The sequence below is a fragment of the Suncus etruscus genome, chromosome 9, assembly GCF_024139225.1.
Source record: "Suncus etruscus isolate mSunEtr1 chromosome 9, mSunEtr1.pri.cur, whole genome shotgun sequence".
In the NCBI taxonomy this organism is placed as follows: domain Eukaryota; kingdom Metazoa; phylum Chordata; class Mammalia; order Eulipotyphla; family Soricidae; genus Suncus; species Suncus etruscus.
The window spans coordinates 51,849,433-51,870,817 of NC_064856.1; the positions used below are offsets into that span (position 1 = coordinate 51,849,433).

At 44.7% G+C, this 21,385-nt stretch overlaps 1 protein-coding gene and 1 non-coding gene across 2 annotated transcripts in view; both read left to right on the top strand.

Moving 5' to 3' along the window:
- The window catches only part of NUMA1 (nuclear mitotic apparatus protein 1), an 81,001-nt gene that overhangs the window by 14,577 nt on the left and 45,039 nt on the right, over positions 1-21,385 (top strand). The gene's annotated exons all lie outside the window — the stretch shown is intronic.
- Positions 17,390-17,496, top strand: LOC126019890 (U6 spliceosomal RNA). The gene has a single exon (XR_007499501.1). It is a non-coding gene; the product is annotated as a U6 spliceosomal RNA (small nuclear RNA).

Genomic DNA, 21,385 nt, shown 5'->3' on the forward strand with positions numbered 1-21,385 from the left:
TAAGGTGTCTGCCTTGCAAGCGCTAGCCAAGGAAGGACCGCGGTTCGATCCCCCGGCGTCCCATATGGTCCCCCCAAGCCAGGGGCGATTTCTGAGCACATAGCCAGGAGTAACCCCTGAGCGTCAAACGGGTGTGGCCCAAAAACAAAAAACAAAAAACAAAAAAAAAAAAAATGAACAGGTTCAGGGCCGGAGAGATAGCACAGCAGTAGGGTGTTTGCCTTGCATGTAGAAGGATGGTGGTTTGAATCCCGGCATCCCATATGGTCCCCTGAGCGCTGCTGGGTGTGACCCAAAATCCCAAAAAAAAAAAGAACAAGTTGTGATATCTGAAAGATTTCCAGGGTCAGTATTTAATTGTTATGTAATGTGTAACTTAGGTGGTAATAACATTATTATTATTATTACTATTTAATTTTATTTATTTTTTGGTTTTTGTTTTTGTTTTTGGGCCATATCGGCAGCACTACTGCCTCTGTGCTCAGAAATCACTTCTGGCAGGCTCGGGGGACCATATGGGATGCCAGGGATTGAACCCAGGTCAGCTTGTGCCAGGCAAAAAGCCCCAGCAACTGTGCTATCTTTCTAGCCCCATACTATTTCATTTTAGAATTGAACCTGGCCATGCTTGGGGTTATTTCTAACTCATGCTTAGAGACCTTGTGGTTGTCAGGTGGGGATCTCAAACCATCGTCATCATCATAATAATAATAATAAAGTAGTAAGATTACATCTTTGTGTACTTTACATAGACCATAAAAGGTAGTTCCCGGGATCCTAAAGATAGCACAGTGGTAAGGCACTTGCCTTGCAGGTGACTGACCTGGGTTTGATCCCTGTCATCCCATATGTTCCTCTGAACACCACCAGGAGTGATCTGAGAGCAGAGCCAGAAGTAAGCCCTGAGCACAGCCAGGTGTGGCCCAAAAGCAAAATATAAAAATAAAGGCAGTTTCAAAAGAAGTGTTGCACAAGTTGCCCTACTGCTGTGCTATCTCTCCGGCTCACCACTGGTAAATTTCAAAAAATAAAAACATAGAATATATATAAGTTATATATAATATATAGCACATATATAAGTAATATATACATATATAAGTTATATGTACACACGTATGTGTGTGAATATACATATGCTTGTATGTATGCCAAGAAAATGTCTGAGCAGTATACCACAAATTTAAAAAATGAATGCCCAAGCAGCTGATCCAGGACCAAAGGTGGTTGGTTTGAATCCTGGTGTCCCATATGGTCCCCCGTGCCTGCCAGGAGCTATTTCTGAGCAGACAGCCAGGAGTGACCCCTGAGCACTGCGGGTGTGGCCCAAAAAAAAAAAAAATGAATGCCTTTGTTTTTTTTGCTTGTTTGTTTATTTTTGGTTTTTGGGTCATAGCCGGCAGCGCACAGGGGTTAGTCTTAGCTCTACGATCAGAAATTGCTTCTGGCAGGCTCGGGGGACCATATAGGATGCCGGGATTCAAACCAACGTCCTTCTGCATGCAAGGCAAATGCCCTGCCTCCATGCTAGCTCTCTGGCCCGTTTATTTATGTTTGTTTTGGGACTGTATCTGGTGGTACTTGGGGGTTACTCATGCAGTACTCTAGTGGGAGCCTCATGCCCCAGTCCTGGGGAGATTGGGGGATGCAAATCTAGAAGCAACACAGGGCACAGGAAATAATCCACACAAGGTTAGGGGGATAAAACAGGTTCAGGAGGCCCGGAGAGATAGCACAGCAGTGTTTGCCTTGCAAGCAGCCGATCCACGACAAAGGTGGTTGGTTCGAATCCCGGTGTCCCACATGGTCCCCCGTGCCTGCCAGGAGCTATTTCTGAGCAGACAGCCAGGAGTAACCCCTGAGCACTGCTGGGTGTGGCCCCCCAAAAAATAAAAAATAAAAAAACAGGTTCAGGAACTTCCACCACAAGCAATCTGCAAGCAGGTAAAGGGTACTGGCAGGGAAACAGGCTAGCTGTGGGACTGAAGCCAGAAGACTCTCTGTCCCAAGGTCTTTATTGGGAATAATAGGACTATCCCCATGAGTGGAGAACAAGTAGGGGTAGATGGCCAATCCAGAGGTACTTCCTGCCCAGGTGGGACAAGCACATGCAAAGAAGAATTATCCTGAATAAAGTAAAAACAGGTTACTTCAATACAGTACCAGAGATAGAACCTAAGCCTTACTCATGCAAAACATTCACTTCATCTCTGGTTCCTGGGTCCTTTCCCATGAACCCTGGGCAAGATGGGCACAGCCTCAAGGGGGTGGTTGGGGCTCTGTGTGTCCAGCGCTCAGGCGGGCAGAGTCTGAACCTTGTGCCCATCATCTGCTGGGAAACAGGAGAGACTAGAAGCAAGCTCTCCTTGTCCTTAAAATATAGTAACATTGCAAAATGTGGGTTATTGATGTATGGAGAATTTCATGTTTATGACATATTTTTATTGTAGTTTATTAAGGATAATGGGTTGTTTTCATGAATATTTTTTTGTGTTTGTTTTTGGGCCACACCTGGCAGTGTTTAGAGGTTACCACTTGCTCCACACTCAGGAATTACTTTTGGTGGTGCTTGAGTGACCATATGGGACACTGGGAATTGAATCTGAGTAGGCTGCAAAACCCTTCCTGTTGTTATTGTTCCAGCTTCTCCTCCACATTTTTTGATGGCTAGTAGGCTCCTCTTAGCAGGGGTAGGAGTGTGACAAAGTAGGATTAATGCTGCAAGCCAGTTGTGCCCACATCAGTTGAGTTGGGAGCATTTGCTAAGACTAGAATACAGAGGGCCCGGAGAAATAGCACAGCGGCGTTTGCTTTGCAAGCAGCTGATCCAGGACCAAAGGTGATTGGTTCGAATCCCGGTGTCCCACATGGTCCCCCGTGCATGCCAGGAGCTATTTCTGAGCAGACAGCCAGGAGTAACCCCTGAGCACCGCCGGGTGTGACCCAAAAACCAAAAAAAAGAATACAGAGAACATTTATAGGGGTAGGGATGGGCAGACAGCATGTGTAAGTGGCTGAGAGGCAACCAATATAGACCAGTTATAATTTACTAACAGTTAACTGTTCCATGTTACAACTGGACATTTTCAAAATTGTTTTGTTCTCCATTATCACATGTGCCCTGTAGTTTTGTGAGGTGGGTGATGTTAGGAAAGAAAGGAAGCGGGGCTGGGGGCTGGAGAGGTAGCATGGAGGTAGGGCATTTGCCTTGCATGAAGAAGATCGGTGGTTTGAATCCCAGCATCCCATTTATGGTGCCCTGAGCCTGCCAGGAGTGATTTTTAATTTTTTTTTATTTCTTTTGGTGTTTTTGGTGTTTTTGGTCACACCCATTGGTGCTCAGGGGTTACTCCTGGCTCTGTGCTCAGAAATTGCTCCTGGCAGGCTCAGGGGACCATGTGGGGTGCTGGGAATCAAACCCAGATATGTCCTGGGTCTGTCCTGTGTCAGCCACATGCTCCTCTCCCTCCCTCTCCCTCTCCTCCCCCAGGGATAATAATAAAATATTCTTTTCTTTTCTTTTTTGGTTTTTGGGCCACACCCGGTGATACTCAGTGGTTACTCCTGGCTATGCTCTCAGAAATTGCTCCTGGCTTGGGGGACCATATGGGATGCCGGGTGGGGGTGTGTGTCAAAAAGCAGTGAGATTGCCTGTAAGGCAAATGCCTTACAACTTGTGTTACCGCTCCCCCCCCCCCCCCGTGACTTTAGTTTTTAAAGTATAAATGAGAATATTACTTATAGGGGCCAGAGAGATAGCATTTGCGTTTGCTTTGCAAGTATCTGATCAAGAATGGACGGTAGTTTGAATCCTGGTACCCCATATAATCCCCTGTGCCTGCCAAGAGTAAACCCTGGCACTGCTGGGTGTGACCCCCAAAAAAAAGAATATTACTTATAGTTACAGAAATATTTGTGATACATTAAGTGCAAAAGAACAAGTTGAAGAGCAGTATTTAAAGTGTAAATACTAGTTATTTTAAAAATAGAAGACAGATATTTAAAAACAATTTTTTTTGTTTTTTGTTTTTGGGTCACACCCGGCAGCACTCAGGGGTTATTCCTGATTCTATGCTCAGAAATCACTCCTGGCAGGCTCAGGGGACCATATGGGATGCTGAGATTCGAACCACCGTCCTTCTGCATGCAAGGCAAATGCCCTACCTCCATGCTATCTCTCCTGCCCAGATATTTTTAAATTAGAAATATTTTGCATTTGTGTTTTTAGGTAATAGAAAAATCTGTTTACTTTGGGGAGGGCTTAAAGGGTGATGGAAAAGGGCTGAAAGATTTCTAATTTTGTTTTCATTGTCCTTGGCACTGCTTCATTGATTTTTGGAAATTAAACTTGGTTGGAACAAGGAAAATCAACTTGAACAAGCAAAAAATGAAAAATGTAAAGTCTTTGTTCTTAGTTGATATTTTAAGAATGTCCTTTCTTGGGGTCAGATCAATAGTACAAGGGGTACAGCATTTATCTTGAACAAGTCCACCTTGAATTCCATCCCCAATACTCCATATAATCTCCCAAGCACTTCAGGAATGATTTCTGAGTGCAGAGCTAGGTGTTAATAAGCCCCTGACAGAGTTGGGTTTGACTCAGAAACAAAGTAAAGAGTACAAAACAGGGCCCGCAGAGATAGCACAGCGGCGTTTGCCTTGCAAGCAGCTGATTCAGGACCAAAGGTGGTTGGTTCGAATCCCGGTGTCCCATATGGTCCCCCGTGCCTGCCAGGAGCTATTTCTGAGCAGACAGCCAGGAGTAACCCCTGAGCACCACCGGGTGTGGGCCCCCCCCCCCAAAAAAAAAAACCAAAAAAAAAAAAGTACAAAACAAACAAACAAAAAGAAACAAAAAAGGAATGCCTTTTTCTTTCTTTTTTAAAATAGGTGCTTTTCAGTGGTACGCAGGGCCCAGGCAATAATTCTAAGAAGCAATTAGAGGCTGGAATTATTGTGCAGTGGATAGGGCATTTGTACACAGCTTACCCAGGTTTGATCCCTGGCATCCTATATGTTCCTCCAAGTCCACCAGGTTTGATTCTTGAACACAGAGCTTGGAGTAAGCCCTGACTACCAACAGGTTGTTGAATTAAATAATAAAGAAGGCCCTTTGGATGGGCTTGGATGGAGGTGGAGGTGTGATGCTAAAACAAACAAAATTAGCTCTAGTTTCCATGATCTACGCATAATACTAAATTACCTTCCTTTTGTGTCTAACCATTCTGGTATAGGTCTGATTGTTACTCCTTCCCTTTAGAAATCTTGATTATTTCCCTTCACTTATAGGATAATATGAGTTCCTAAACATGATGTAAGTGCCTCACAAGTCAGTACTACTTATATTTCTCATATGCCTCACCTTCCTAAAGTTGCATGCCATTACTCAAATGTAATACATTCTGTCCTTGCAGAATGTTTTTTCTGTCTTAATGATCTATTTAAAAAATTGGGGCCAGAGAGATAGCACAGCAGTAGGGCATTTACCTTGCAAGCAGCCAATCCAGGAGGGACGGTGGTTCGAACCCTGGCATCCCATATGGTCCCCCAAAGCTGCCAAGAGCAATTTCTGAGTGCAGAGCCAGGAGTAACCCCTGAGCGCCGCTGGGTGTGACCAAAACAAAAACAAAAACAAAAAATAAAAACCATCACTATTTGGGGCTGGAGAGATAGCACAGCAGTAGGGCATTTTCCTTGCACACTGACAACCCAGGACTGATGGTGGTTTGATTCCTGGCACCCAGATGGTCCCCTGAGCCTTCCAGGGGCGATTTCTGAGCACAGAGCCTGTTGTAACCCCTGAGTGTCACCGGTGTGACCCCAAAACAAAACAAAACAAAAACAGAAAAACAACCACCACATTTTTTTGGGTGAAATCTAACTTATTCTGCTTATACTTTAAATACTTGGCTTAAAAGTTTATTCCTGGGGCTGGAGAGATAGTATGGAGGTAAGGCATTTGCCTTGCATTCAGAAGGACGTTGGTTTGAATCCCGGCATCTCATAATGGTCCCCCGAGCCTGCCAGGAGCGATTTCTGAGCTTAGATCCAGGGTATCCCCTGAGCGCTGCCAGGTGTGACTCCCCTCCCCACAAAAAAAAAAAAAAAAAAAAAAGGTATTTTCCTGGTGAAGTTTTACTCATGATTTTATCCTGAGTTAATCTCTTCATCCTTAGATTTTTTTGTTTTTTGGGTCACACCTGGTAGCACTCAGGGGTTACTCCTGGCTCTACACTCAGAAATCGCTCCTGGCAGGCTCGGAAGACCATATGGGATGCCAGGATTTGAACCACCATCCTTCTGTGTCTAAGGCAAAAACCCTACCTCTGTCCTATCTCTCTGGCCCCACTTAATCCTTAGTTTAACAGCTCCTCAAAACAGTAAATTCTCCTGTTTCTATCTTTGAAGCCTTTTCTTTTTCTTCTTTTTTTGTTTTTTGGCTGCACCCAGCGGTGTTCAGGGGTTACTCCTGGCTCTGCATGCAGAAATCACTCCTAGCAGGCTCTGGAGACATTATGGGATTCTGGGGATTGAACCCCGGTCAGTCCAGGTCAGCCACATGCAAGGCAAATGTCCTTGAGCTCTGCTGTTGTTCCAGCCCCTCTTGAAGCTTTTTCACCAAAGGAGGTCTTTTCAGCTCTCCACCTCTGCCACACCCCCATCTTTAGAGCTTTTAGTACAAAATGCCTCCTCAGTGCCTGTTAACTATATCTTGCTCTGCACATTCACAAACTAGGGGAATCAGTGTGAATGAGAAATATTTGCTTTGTATACATACATAGTATTTTTCTTTACCTGGTGGTCCTTAGGGGCATATACATAGCTATATACTTAGGAAATACTCTTGGTAGTGCTGAAGGATGCTTGGGATTGAACACAGGTTTGCCACAAGCAAGAAAAAATTGCCCTATCTGTGCTATCACTCTGGTTCTGAAGAGCTATAATTTCAAATATATTTTTAATTTATTGAGTCAGTGTGAAATACAAAGTTATTATGATTGAGTTTCAGTTGTACAATGTTTTATTTATTTATTTATCTTTTTGGTTTTTGGGTCACACCCGGCGGTGCTCAGGGGTTACTCCTGGCTGTCTGCTCAGAAATAGCTCCTGGCAGGCACGGGGGACCATATGGGACACCGGGATTCGAACCAACCACCTTTGGTCCTGGATCGGCTGCTTGCAAGGCAAACGCCGCTGTGCTATTTCTCCGGGCCCTGTACAATGTTTTAACATCCATTCTTTCACCAAAGTCCACCTCCCTCCAACAATGTCCCCAGTTTCCCTCCTAACCCCCAGCCTGCCTTTTCAGACATTTTCCCTTTTCCCTTTTAGCCACTGTGGTAATACTGCTACAGAAAGTGTATCAAGCATATCACCTTACCTCCTTTTCAGTACTCAGTTCTTGTTCAGAGTGATTACTTGCCATTATTATTTTCTTTTTGGGCCCTTCTTTGACCTAGCCACCCTCCTTGTATTGTGGCAAGCTTTCTATTAAGGACTAATCCTACTGGCCTTCTTTTCTATTGTCTTTAGGTATTATTCTCCTACTGTGTTTCTTTATATCTTGAAATGAGAGCTTGATCATTCTATGTCTGTTTCTCTCTGACTCATTCCCCTCAGCATGATGCTCTCCATGTTCATGTATCAGAAAATTTTATGACTTCATTTTTTCCCTCTAACATCTGCATCGTGTAGATAGATGTGACATAGCTTCCTTTGGGGGGGGAGGTGAGTCACACCCGGCAGCACTCAGGTTACTTCTGGCTTGGAAGGTTTAGGTGACCATATGGGATGCTTGGGATCAAACACGGGTCAGTCCTGGTTGGGCCTTGTGCAAGGCAAACTGTGCTATCACTCCAGTCTGGTACCATAGCTTCTTCTTTTTTTTTTTTTTGGTTTTTGGGTCATACCCAGCAATGCTCAGGTGTTACTCCTGCGCTAGCCTAGGACGGATCGCGGTTCGATCCCCTGGTGTCCCATATGGCAATGTTCTGGGCCAACAGGTTATAGCCAATGGTGCTGAGGGGTTAATATGAGCTGTGTCCCTGACTTATTAAAAAATATTTGTATGGTCTTCCCACCCCCATTCCCTTACCTTTGTTCCTTTGTTGCTGCAATGACAGGGTTGTATGTATTAAAACATAGTACTTACCAGATTTCTCACTCTGGTAGCCGTATTCACATGTTGTTGTTGGTGCTTTCTGGGGGCTTACATTTGGTTGCATTGTGGCTTATACTTGCTTGTGGTTTGCTGAAGATCAAATACTCTGGGATACCACTACCAGCATTACATTTGGCATTAGATATCTGTGCCAGGAATTGAATTTGTAGCCTTATATATTCAACAGAGACACTTTGCCACTGGGCCCAGTCTTTTTTTTTTTTTTTTTGGAGGTCCACGCCTGACTACTCTGTGCTTGCTTACTCTGGTACTCAGAGGACCATATGGGATGCTTGCAATCAAACTGTGGTTGGCCACATGTGAGGCAAGTGCCCTTACATACTGTGTAATCTCTCTGAGCCCTTTATTGCTGTTTTATAATTTTATTTTTTATTTTTGCTTTGGAGCTAATTCAGGGCTTATGCTCGATGGGGGAACCATTTGCTGTGCTTGGGATAGGACCAGATAGGCCACATGCAAGGCAAGTGCCTTATCCATGGTACTTTCTCTCTGGCAGTGTGTATGTGTGGTGTGTTGTTTTGTGTGACTTTTTTTCTGGCAGTGTGTGTGTGTGTGTGTGTTGTTCTGTGTGATTTTTGGTCATACCTAGAGATGCTCAGATGTTATTCCTGGCTCTGCACTCAAGATTTTTTGCAGGGTTCAATACCCATGTCGGTCACATGTACTATCTCTCTTGGACCTGTTTTGTTGATTTTTGTGGGCTGTTTGGACATATCTGGCAGTGCTCAGGGCTTACTTCTTCTTTTTTTTTTCTTTTTGCTTTTTGGGCCATACTCGGTGACGCTCAGGGGTTACTCCTGGCTTTGCACTCAGAAATCACTCCTTGCTCCAGGCACCATATGGGTGCTGAGGGATCAAACCACGGTCTGTCCTAGGTCAGCTGTGTGCAAGGCAAACACCCTACTGCTGTGCCCCACTCAGGCCCCTAGGGCTTACTTCTGCCTCTGCACTCACATATTCCTTCTCATGGATTTGGGGGGGCCATATGTGCTTCCAGAGTCGAATTTGGGTGTGCTATAGCAAGTCAAGTGCCCAACTATCACTCTGGCCTTGTTTTTGTTGTTGTGGTTTTTTTGGGGGGAGAGGGTACATCCAGTGGATGCTCAGGGGTTAATCCTGGCTCTACTCTCTGCGTTCAGAAATTGCTCCTGGCAAGCTCGGGGGACCATATGGGATGATGGGGATTGAACCCGTGTCTGTCCTGGGTTGGCCACATGTAAGGCAATGCCTTACTGCTATGCTATTTCTCTGGCCTGACAAATATGGTTCTTTATTCAGTTTAACCATGTATTTAGAAACCCAACCCTAATTTTGTGTTTGTTCATTTTTTGTTGTTGTTTTGTTTGTCTTTGGTTTTTGGAGAGCCACACTCAGTAGCAGTCCTTAGGAGCTGCTCCTGGCTTTGCACTCGGAAATTACTCCGGGAAAAAAAAATTGGGGCCAGAGAGATAGCACAGTGGTATGGTGTTTGCCTTGCATACGGTCAACCTGAGACAGACTGAGGTTTGATCCCCAGTACCCCATATGGTCCCCCGAGCCTGCCAGGAGCGACTTCTCAGCGCAGAGCCAGGAGTGACCCCTGAGCTCTGCCGGGTATGGCCCAAAAACTAAAAAAAAAGCAACAAAAGACCAAAACACATAAAAAAGAAACAGCTCCTGGCAGGCTGAGGACCATATGGGATTCCTGGGATCAAACCCAGGTTAGGTCGTTCCTGGGTTGGCACAGGTTGCCACATGCAAGGCAAATGCCTACCCACTGTGCTATTGCTCCGGTCCCATGTTTGTTCATTTCTGTTAGTGATGAGAAATATTCAAGCATGGTAGAAGATGGTGGTTTGTTATCTGAAAGATCAGGGATCTCAGTAATATGTATGAGGTAGAGACATGAAGATGAAGTGAAGGGGGAAAGATAGGGAGAAGACAGATCCTCTGAGTTTTGTAGCTGTATAAAGCAATTTAAAATGAACCAGAGTCAGGGCAGAGTTCTTTGTTTATTTTTATTTTTTGAAATCACAATTATTTCAAATCAGCAGACTTTGTTCAGTCACATAAATAAGTTGTGAAATTTCTGTCTTTGGAAAAAACTAGCAAGTTTTTGTTTGTTTTAGGGCACACTTGGCTATACTGAGGGTGGAGGCTGTTTCCCAAACTTTCTGGGGACTGTGTAATAGTAACGAGTGAACCTAGGGCTCCTGAATGAATGCAAAGCATTCTCATAAGTAATTTAAGTATTTCCCCTATCCCAGGTGATTGCAGATTTTTGTCTACTATCTCACAAAAATTCCAACATGTATGTGTTGAGTGGGACTAGATGACTATTAAAGTGTCTGTGATTTCTTAACCATATATAGAAAGCTACTCACTATTATTATTTTGTTTTTTTGTGGTCACACCTGGCCGTGCTCAGGGATTACTTCTGGCTCTATGCTCAGAAATCGCTCCTGGCAGGCTCGGGAACCATATAGTATGCCAGGATTCAAACCACCATCCTTCTGCGTCTAAGGCAAAAGCCTTACTGCTGTTCTATCTCTCTGGCCCCGCTACTCACTATTGCCTGGCCTCCCTCCTTTTCTCCTTTCTTTCCTTCCTTCCTCACAACCAGCAGTGCTCTGAGCTTACTCTTGGCTCTGTGCTCAGGGATCACTCTTGGAGGGTCTTGGAGGATCATATGGGTTGCTGGGAATTGAATCAAGGCCTATCATATGCAAAGTAAGCACCATACTCACTGTATTATATCTCTACCTGAGATGAATTACATTTTCTTTGTGGGTTTAACTTATAAAACTTTGGTGGGGGGGGGGTGCAGTGTGTTGGGTCACTCCTGGTGATGCTAAGGAGTTACAGGAATTATTGGTGCTCAGAGACCATAACGAGATACCGAGGATTGAACCTGGGTCTGCCAAGTGCAAGGTGAGTGCTACACATTGTGCTATTACTCTGGCCCCTCCTTATGAAACTTTCTGAATGTCCTGAATATCTTTTTTTTTTTTTTTTTTTTCGGTTTTTGGGCCACACCCGGTGACGCTCAGGGGTTACTCCTGGCTATGCGCTCAGAAGTTGCTCCTGGCTTGGGGGACCATATGGGACGCCGGGGATCTAACCGTGGTCTGTTCTAGGCTAGTGCTGGCAAGGCAGACATCTTACCTCTAGCGCCACTACGCCGGCCCCCCTGAATATCTATTTAATCAGTTTTCTTTGAACCTCATGCAGTTAGTACTATTAGCTAGGACTAAATTTGGACCTCCTTTTTTAAAATCAGGATTAATGAAATGCCCAGATGTGTCTTGGTGTGGGGACAGGATGCAGTTGGATAACAAGCAAGTGCCTGTTTACAGTGGATTTGTTGTTTATGGGGAAAGGAAACCTTTGATGATTATTTTTTATCCGACTCTAAGGGAATTCTTTTGGTTGATATTTATTCATTTCCCTGCCCTTTAATTTGATGTTGCTATTTTCATCTTCAGGAATTGCACAGTTGGTTGTGTGATTACCCACATTTGATTTCACTGTGCTGGAGATTGCACTTGTAATTCCAGAGATCATAACTTGAGGAGCAGGCACTCTAATCCCATCCCTGGGACTCCATAAAAATTTACTTTAATTGCATGTTGTTGTTGTTTTTTTTAATCACTGTGGCATTATTGTAAGATTATTTTTTTCTTTTTTCTCTTTTATGGGTCATACCCAGTGGCACTCCTGGCTCTGCACTCAGGAATCGCTTCTGCCAGGTTCGGGGGACCAAATGAGATGGCAGGAATGGTACCCAGATCTGTCCCAGGTTGGCCACATGCAAGGCAAATGCCCTATCACTGTGCTGTTTGGCCCCCTATTGTAAGATATTTGTTTTTCTTCTTTGGGCCACAACCTGGCAGTGCTCAGGGCTTGCTTCTGATTCTGTGCTCAGGGATCACTCTGGGCTGTGCTTGGAGATCCTTAATGCAGCTGGGGATACTCTTGGGGTCAACTGTGTGCAAGAGAAGCACCTTACTTCAAGTACTTATTTCTTTCTTCAGCAAAGAATTTTTGTTTTTGTTGAGAATATCCTGGAGAAAGAGTCGTGATAATTTTTTTTTTCTGAAAACAAACCAAAGAAACTTTTTTTTTTTTTTTTTTTTTGGTTTTTGGGCCACACCTGGCAGTGCTCAGGGGTTACTCCTGGCTGTCTGCTCAGAAATAGCTCCTGGCAGGCCGGGGGACCATATGGGACACCGGGATTCGAACCAAGCACCTTTGGTCCTGGATCAGCTGCTTGCAAGGCAAATGCCACTGTGCTATCTCTCCGGGCCTGAAACTTTTTTTTTTTTTTTTTATAATTTTTGGAGGTGGAAAGATACCTTAGCTAGGGCTGGAATGACAGCACAGTGGTAGGGTGTTTGTCTTGCAACCAGGATGGACCCCGGTTTGATTCTCAGCATCCCATATGGTCCCCTGAGCCTGCCAGGAGCGATGTCTGAGCACAGAGTGAGGAGTAACCCCTGAGCGCCACCGGGATTGACTCAAAAACCAAAAATAAAAATAACAAAAAAGATAGATACCTTAGCTGATTTACTCTCAGCGAAAGTCAAGCTAAGCAAGTAACTTGCCTGTAGTCACCAGTCTCGTAAGTCACTGTAGATATTACCTCTGGGCTTCCAACACTAAATTCAGAATGTTTTCTATTATTCGAGAGGCTGTCTCCAGAAGTTGCACATTTTACATTAAAACAGTTCTTTCTACTGGGTGCTGAAAAGAGATAAAGTGATATACATGATACCCCTTCAATAACAGTATTGCAAACCACAGTGTTTGAAAGAAAAAACAAATGAGAGAAGAAAAATATCTGAAGAGGCAGGCAGCAGGGCCGACAGGATGGCACCTGGGGGACATGGGTGGTGGGAAATTGTGCAGTGGTAAAGGGTGTTGTACATTGTTTGACTGAAGCTCAATCGTGAACAACTTGGTGACTGTGGATCTCATGGTGATTCAGTTAAATAATTTATTTATGGGGCCCGGAGAGTTAGCACAGTGGCGTTTGCCTTGCAAGCAGCTGATCCAGGACCAAAGGTGGTTGGTTCGAATCCCGGTGTCCCATATGGTCCCCCATGCCTGCCAGGAGCTATTTCTGAGCAGACAGCCAGGAGTAACCCCTGAGTACCGCCGGGTGTGGCCCAAAAACAAAACAAAACAAAACAAAAAAAAGAATTTATTTATGAAAACAGAAACAAACAAAAATCAAAACCTAGTTCTTACTTCTCATACCTTTCTCATCATCATTTAGTTCTTTGTGAGCATTGCCCTCCGTTTTTTCTGTCCCTCTATTTTCTGTAGGGACAGAAACCATTTACTCTGACAGTGAAATAGGGTGAATAGGTTCTTAGGTGTTTTGTAGAAAGACTTTCTTGAGGGAGAACTGAATAGAGCTTCTTGGATGGTCTTATGAATCCTCTCTGGGTTTTGGTTTGCCCTCTGCTTTTCTCCCCAGGAAGCTTTAGTTGTACCCGCTCTGCTTCATTAGACTGTCACTACCCTCTGGAGGAGTTTTAGGCCTGGCAGGCCTTTCCTCCAGCCAATGGTATTTCCTTCAGCCTTTCTCACCCTGGTGACATGTTCAACATCCCTTCTAGTAGATTTCTTCCATCTTGCTGCTGCAGAGAAGTTTGTTTGGTCTTTGAATATTGGTTAGCTCTCTTGCTTTGGGGAAAATCCATTGGAATTAAAACTAAAATTTTGGCTTAGCTGGAGCACTAGTAAAGAGCGTAGGGAATTTGCCTTGCACATGGTTGACCCAGTTTTGATCCCCACAGCCTGTGTATATGGTCCCAAGAGTCCACCAGGAGCAGCCCTGAGCACTCTCAGGTATGACCAGAAAACAAAACAAAAAACAACAAAAACCCTAAAATTTTGGGTGATAATTTGGGTTAAATGATTTAATGAAGGGGCTCATTTCTTCAATAATTACTTAAGAGCTGTAGGGACAAGCTAGATAAACAATACTTGTTTGACTAAGTCACTTAATTTCCTTAAAATAGAGCTAACACTTACCAACATACTGTTTTGAGGATTAGGTAGGATGATTGTGTGAGAGAATGGGCTCTGGGGACAGACCCAATTGGGCTTACATTTTGGCGCCAACATTTGCTAGCTGTGTGACCTTAGGCAAGTTATTTAATATTTCTAATTCCCAGTTTCCTTTTCTGTAAAATAGGAACAATCATAGTCATTGGGTTATTGTGAGGATTAAACAAAATAAAGCATGGGAAGTATTTAGCATAGTGCTTGGCACATACTAAGTGCTTATTACATGTTAGCTATTAATTACAACAGTGACAGGCAACAACAGTAATGATAGGCTTTAGGTATTTATGATACTAGGACATCAAGTGGCAGAGGGAGGATTGGAAGGCAGTGCTTAGGGCAGTGGACTTTCAGAGCAGCTTTCCTGCTTCAGAGGGCTCTAGGTTCTAAGGCTTGTAGACAGTGTACAAGCTTCCCTGCTGAGTTCATGGGAGGCCTGGAGGAGGAGATTCAGAGGGTCTGGCTTTTTGAGAAGACTCCCTGGCAGAAGTTTGAGAAAAGGAATAAATGACTCTAGAAGGTAAAACTACAGCCAGGTTCAAGAGCCTTGAATTCCAAGTAAATTATTATTATTATTATTTTTTTGCTGGGTGGGGGTTTATTGAGGGAACTTTCCAAGCAGTGCTCAGGTGGCAGTACTTGACAACTGGGCTGGGGAGGCCTGGGTCAGGCAGTGCTGGGAGTCACCAGGGCCATACCTGATTACTGTGGGTGGGGGTAATTTATATTTGAACACAGGCCTTTTTGGGGTTGTCTCAAAAACTGTTCTCTTCCAGTCTTTTTTTGTTTTTGTTTTTTTGTTTGTTTTTGGGTCACACCCGGCAGCACTCAGGAGTTACTTCTGACTCTGCCCTCAGAAATCACCCCTGGCAGGCTCGGGGGACCATATGGGATGCTAGGATTCAAACCACCGTCTGTCTGCATGCAAGGCAAATGCCCTACCTCCATGCTATCTCTCCGGCCCCTCTTCCAGTCTTTTGTTTAAACTTTTTTTTTTAAAGACCACCTACTAAAAATGGTAGCGCAGGCATTTTAGATAAGAATGATAGGGTAAAAAAAAAAGAGTGATAGGGTGGACACAGCATACATGGACCCTGGCTTGGCCCTTTGTAAAGTGCTCCGTGAGTTCCAATCATCAGGCCCTCTCCAGTCTCTGTCTGAATGCTTTTTCCAACTATGTGGTCATCGTTGGTCAGTTTCTTACCTTTCTTTCTCTTTCTCCCTTTGACAAAATGGCATTTACTCCTCCTAGCTCAGCCTTTGGGAACAATGAGCTGGGATGGAGGAATCAGGCGGGAGCCATGTGGCCTGCCTGCTGCCGGCCTCGGGTGGGAGGAGGGGTGCGGAGTTTCTGCCGCTGCCACACAAGGGGCTTAGTGGCACAGCGGAGGGGGAGGGGAAGCCTCTCTGGGCTGTGCAAAGGACACCCGAAGCTTGGGGTGGGAGTGGGGGGTGGGGTGAGCCTTTCAGGGGAACTTTCAAGTCCTCTGAAGCCTCACAGCTACACAGCTGGAAGCCATTGCCTTGAATTTAGAGCTAAGGAGGGAAATATGGGGGTTGAGGGGGGAGCAGTGAGACTTTTTGTCTTCCATCAGTTCTGCCCTACTAGCTGACACAAAGCCAAGTGTGGCGGGCGAATTATTTTCCCTTTCACACTTTTTTCTTTGGAGTGTTGATTATGCCTGTCACTTAATTACATCTGCCACTTGGCTTTTCTAGGAGAGTTTTAGTTTGGGCTTTGCCTTTGCCTTCATGGTACCTTTTTGTTTGTTTTGGGGCCATACCTGGCAATGCTCAAAAATTACTCCTGGCCATACTCCGGTGACCAGATGGGATGCATGCAAAGCGATTGCCTTATCTGCTTTACTATTTCTCTGGCCCCTAGAGGTGCCTTTTTGAATAAGAACTTCCCTTTCTTCATGTAGTAATTGCTCACTGCCTGGCAACAAAGAAATATTATTAAATTTAGCTGCAGGGCTTGGAGAAGAGACCCTTGATTGAAATAGGAAGTCTTTGCAGCACTGGACCTCAGTCTGGCTCTCAGTGCACTTCGACCACTCATGTCATTCTGTGGGGCCTAAAGGAAGGAGTTGGAAAACTGTCTCCAGATGTAGATCACCAGAACAAATTCAAGGAGTCTTCTGTGCTAGGTACCATGCAGAGATCAGTGAAAAAGGGATTAAATGGGAGGGAGAAAAGGGAACTGGTTATTGGTTATGCACTTGAGGAATTTTATTCTAGATGTTTAGGTAAGATTTTGCTACATAGTTAAAGACAGTAAAATTCCAAATGTAGAATGCATGCAATTTTTGGCCACCAATATATAATACATGCTTATTAAAAAAAATTCAGTGCTGGGGAGTTTGCTCCAAGGGCTGGAACACATTTTTACATTTTGTGGGGAGGCCAAACTCAGTGTTCTGATTCTATGCTCATGATCACTCCTGGTGGGGCTCGGGGTACCATATGTAGTACTGGGAGTCAACTCCAGGTTGTCTGTGTGCAAGGCAATTGCCATACCCGCTGTACTATTTATTGCTCCAGCCTGCACACGTACTTTTCATTCTGGATAAGCAACACAGTGTGATCCCTAAGCATGGCTTCAGAATTAAAAAATAATAATAGGCTTGCTGAAGAAGCCTGTATTCTTCCCTTCCCTTCCTTTCCTTCCCCTCCCCTCCCCTCTCCTCCCCCTCCCCTCCCTTCCCCTCGCCTAACACACTCAGGTTACTCCTAGCTCTGTACTCAGAAATTACTCCTAGAGGGGCCGGAGAGATAGCATGGAGGTAAGGCGTTTGCCGTTCATGCAGAAGAAGGTCATTGGTTCAAATCCCGATGTCCCATATGGTCCCCCATGCCTGGGAGGGGCTATTTCTGAGCAGATAGCCAGGAGTAATCCCTGAGCACCACCAGGTGTGGCCCAAAAATCAAAAAAAAAGAAAAAAAATTACTTCTAGAGATAGCATGGAGTAGGGAGTTTGCCTTGCATGCAGAAGGACAGTGGTTCAAATTCTGGCATCCCATATGGTTCCCTGAGCCTGCCAGGAGTGATTTCTGAGTGTAGAGCCAGGAGGAACCCCTGAGCACTGCCAGGTGTGACCCAAAAACCAAAACCAAACAAACAAACAAACAAAAAACCCGGAAAAAAAAAAAGAAGTGCTCACTTTGGCAGCACATATACTAAAATTGGAACCATACAGAGAAGATTAGCATGGCCTCTGTGCAAGGATGACATGCAAATTTGTGAACCATTCCATGAAAGAAAGAAGGAAGGGAGGGAGGGAGGGAGGGAGGGAGGGAGGAAGGAAGGAAGGAAGGAGAGAAAGGAGAGGAGAAGAGGAGGAGAGGAGAGGAGGGGAGGGGAGGGGAGGAAGGGAGGAGAGGAAAGGAAAGGAAATGAAATTACTTCTGGCAGGCTTGAGGAACTACATGGAATGCCTGGGCACACATATTCCTCTTTTTCTTTTCTTTTACATCTTTACAAATACATTTTTTAATAAGAACTATTAAAAATATATTTTTTATTTTATTTTATTTTTTGGTTTTTGGGTCACACCCGGCAGCGCTCAGGGGCTACTCCTGGCTCTATGCTCAGAAATTGCCCCTGGCAGGCATGGGGGACCATATGGGATGCCGGGATTCGAACCACTGTCCTTCTGCATGAAAGGCAAACGCCTTACCTCCATGCTATCTCTCCGGTCCCATTTTTTAATTTTTATTTGGGGGGCCACACCTGGTGACGCTCAGGAGTTACTACTGTCTATGCACTCAGAAATCACTCCTGGCCTTGGGGGGACCATATGGGGAGGCCAGGGGATTGAACTGTGGTCTGTCCTAGGTTAGCGCCAGCAAGGCTCTAGATGCCTTACTGCTTTGCGCCACCACTCTGGCCCCTAAAAATAATTTTAAAAAGGGGCTGGATAGTATAATAAATAATATAATAATAAAAATAATTAAAAAAATTCTATCCTGGGGCCGGAGTGGTGGCGCAAGCAGTAGGGCATTTGCCTTGCACAAGTTAACCTAGGACGGACCAAGGTATGATCCCCAGGTGTCTCATATGGTCCCCTGAGCCAGGAGCGATTTCTGAGCGCATAGCCAGGAGTAACCCCTGAACATCACCGGGTGTGGCTCAAAAACAAACAAAAATTCCATCCCATATGGACCCAAGCCTGCTAGTAATAATTTCTGATTGCAGAGCTAGGAGTACTGAGTACTGCCAATGTGGCTCACCCCTCACTATCCTTAAAATTTAAAAAACAAAACAAAACATAGTATATAGACCATCGCTACCATCTAACTTCTCATCAAGAATAACCACTGTTACTCTGTTAGGCTGGAGAGGTAGTACAGTGGGTAAGGCATTTATTTACCTGGCATGTGGGCAACCTGGGTTTGATTCTCCAGACACCATATAATCTTCCCCAGCTTGCCAGGAATGATCCCTGAGCACTGTGATCCAAAACAAACCAGCCCATAAAAAACACTGTTAATTAGTAAATATTTTTAAAGTATAGATTTGAATTGGTCCTTAAAATAAAACCCAGAGGGGGATTGATGAAAAGAAAGTAAATGTCCAGAATCCTGCTTCAGAGAACCACCGTTTCCCCAACTAGCCCCGCCAGAGTCATAGCTTCTGTTTGGTGTGCCTCCTTGTTACTGACAGGAATTAACTCTCTGTAAGACAGTCTGTGCATATGTGCTAGTCAGTATGAGGCATCTTAGAGACATTATTGAATCACAATAACTTTATAAAGTAGGTCTCTTCCTTTTACAAACTCAGGCTTGAGGTTAGCTGCCAGCATCACATAGCAGTCAAGTGGAATTAACAATTCTGTCATTATTAACTTTGTGACCTTGAGCAAATTGATCCTGTGGCTCAGTTTCCTCTTTTGTAATATTGAATTAGATAAGAGTACTTTTCTAGTTTATTTACTCATTGGTTGTATTGGGGTGCTACTTCCGGAAATGCTTGGGGACTTTGAAGTACAAGGGATTGAATCTGGTGCTCCCACATACCCTTTGGACTTTTTTTTAACCCTAAAGGAGTTTTTTTGTTTGTTTTGGATTTGGGGTGTATACCCATTGGTGCTTCTCCCTGCTTAGTGTTGGGAGGTCCCTTTCACAAGTGCTTGGGTGAGATTGAACCTGGATCTTTTTTTTTTTTTTTTTTTTTTTTTTGGTTTTTGGTTTTTGGGTCACACTGGCGTTGCTCAGGGGTTACTCCTGGCTGTCTGCTCAGAAATAGCTCCTGGCAGGCACAGGGACCATATGGGACACCGGGATTCTAACCAACCACCTTTGGTCTTGGATCGGCTGCTTGCAAGGCAAACACCTCTGTGCTATCTCTCCGGCCCCGAACCTGGATCTTTTACATTAAGCTAACCATCTAGCTCCTAAATGAGGTCTTTGGTCTGTATTTGTTTTTTTTGGGGGGGTGATGGTGGTGGTGGTGGTCATATTCAGTTGTGCACAGGACTTACTTCTGGCTCTGCTCAGGGATCACTCCTAGTGGGGAACAGAGAACCATATGAGGTGCTAGGGATGGAACCTAGGTAAAACACATGCAAGGCAAGCCCCTAACCACTGTATTATTGTTCCAGCTCCTTTTGATTTATTTTTGTTTTGGGGGGACAGTGTTCAGGGATGGTGTTTAGGGTCAAACCCAAACTTTCCATATTATACAAAGAGTGAGTTCTTCAACCCTTTGAGTTATCTCTAAAACAGCTTCAAAAGAAACTGGTTTGGGTGTTTTGAGTCCCATCTGGTCGGGGGCACTAAGGGTGGGGATGGGAGGAGAGGGGAGAAGAGACTACAAAGATGATAGCAACATGGACATGTTGTGTTGGGGACTGGATGCCTGCAAGGCAAGCATCTTACCTACTGTACTATTTCTTTAGCCCCATCCTAAGTAGTTTCTTCTGTTTGTTTTGTTTTGTTTTGTGGGTTGAGGGTCACCCCTCATGATGCTTAGGTCTTACTCCTGGCTTTTTGCTCAGGGATCATTTCTGGTGGTGCTTAGAGTACCATATGGTTTGCTGGGATCAAACCCAGGTCAGCATATTCAAGGCCCTTCCCATAGTATTATTGCTCCAGCCCTCCTAAAGCAGGTTTTTGTTTTTGTTTTGTTTTTGTTTTTGTTTTTTTTGGTTTGTTTTTGAGCCACGTCTGGTGACATTCAGGGATCACTCATATGGGATGCTGGGTATTGAACTTGGATCAGTCAAATGCAAGGAAAGCACCTTACACTCTGGTTCTTTTTTTTTTGGTTTTTGGGTCACACCTATCAGCGACTCCTGCTCTATGCTCAGAAATCGCTCCTGGCAGGCTCCGGGGACCATATGGGATGCCGAGATTCAAACCACCGACCTTCTGCATATCTCTCCGGTCCCTATTCTCTGGTTCTTAAAACAGTTTTATTTTGTTTTGGTTTTTTTTTTTTTTTTTTTTTTTTTGGTTTTTGGGTCACACCCGGCAGTGCTCAGGGGTTATTTCTGGCTCCACGCTCAGAAATTGCTCCTGGCAGGCACAGAGGACCATATGGGGCGCCGGGATTCGAACTGATGACCTCCTGCATGAAAGGCAAACGCCTTACCTCCATGCTATCTCTCCGGCCCCTTTGTTTTGGTTTTTGGGCCACACTTGTGGTTCTCAGGGATGTCTCCTTGTTCTGTCCTCAGGGATCACTCCTGGTAGAGATTGGGGAGACTTTGTGATGCTGATTATTAAACTCATTAGTTATGTGCAAGTGTCCTACCTTCTTGCTGTACTAGTGCTTTGACCCCTAACAGTAGTCTTTTATTTGGGCGTGGGGGCACACCCAGTGGCTCTCAGGAGTTACTCCTGGCTTTGTGCTCAGAAATTGCTTTTGGTGGAGCCGGAGCCATAGAGCAGTGGTAAGGTATTTGCCTTGCACACGCCCAACCCAGGACGGACCTCGGTTCAATCCCTGGCGTCCCATATGGTCCCCCAAGCCAGGAAAAATTTCTGAGCGCACAGCTAGGAGCATCACTGAGTGTGCCTACCCCCTTCCCCCCAAAAAAGAAAGAAAGAAAGAAATTGTTCCTGGCAGGCTCGAGGGACCATATGAGATGCTGGTAATCAAGCCCAATCCGTCCTGGGTCGGCTGCATGCAAGGCTAATGCAATACCA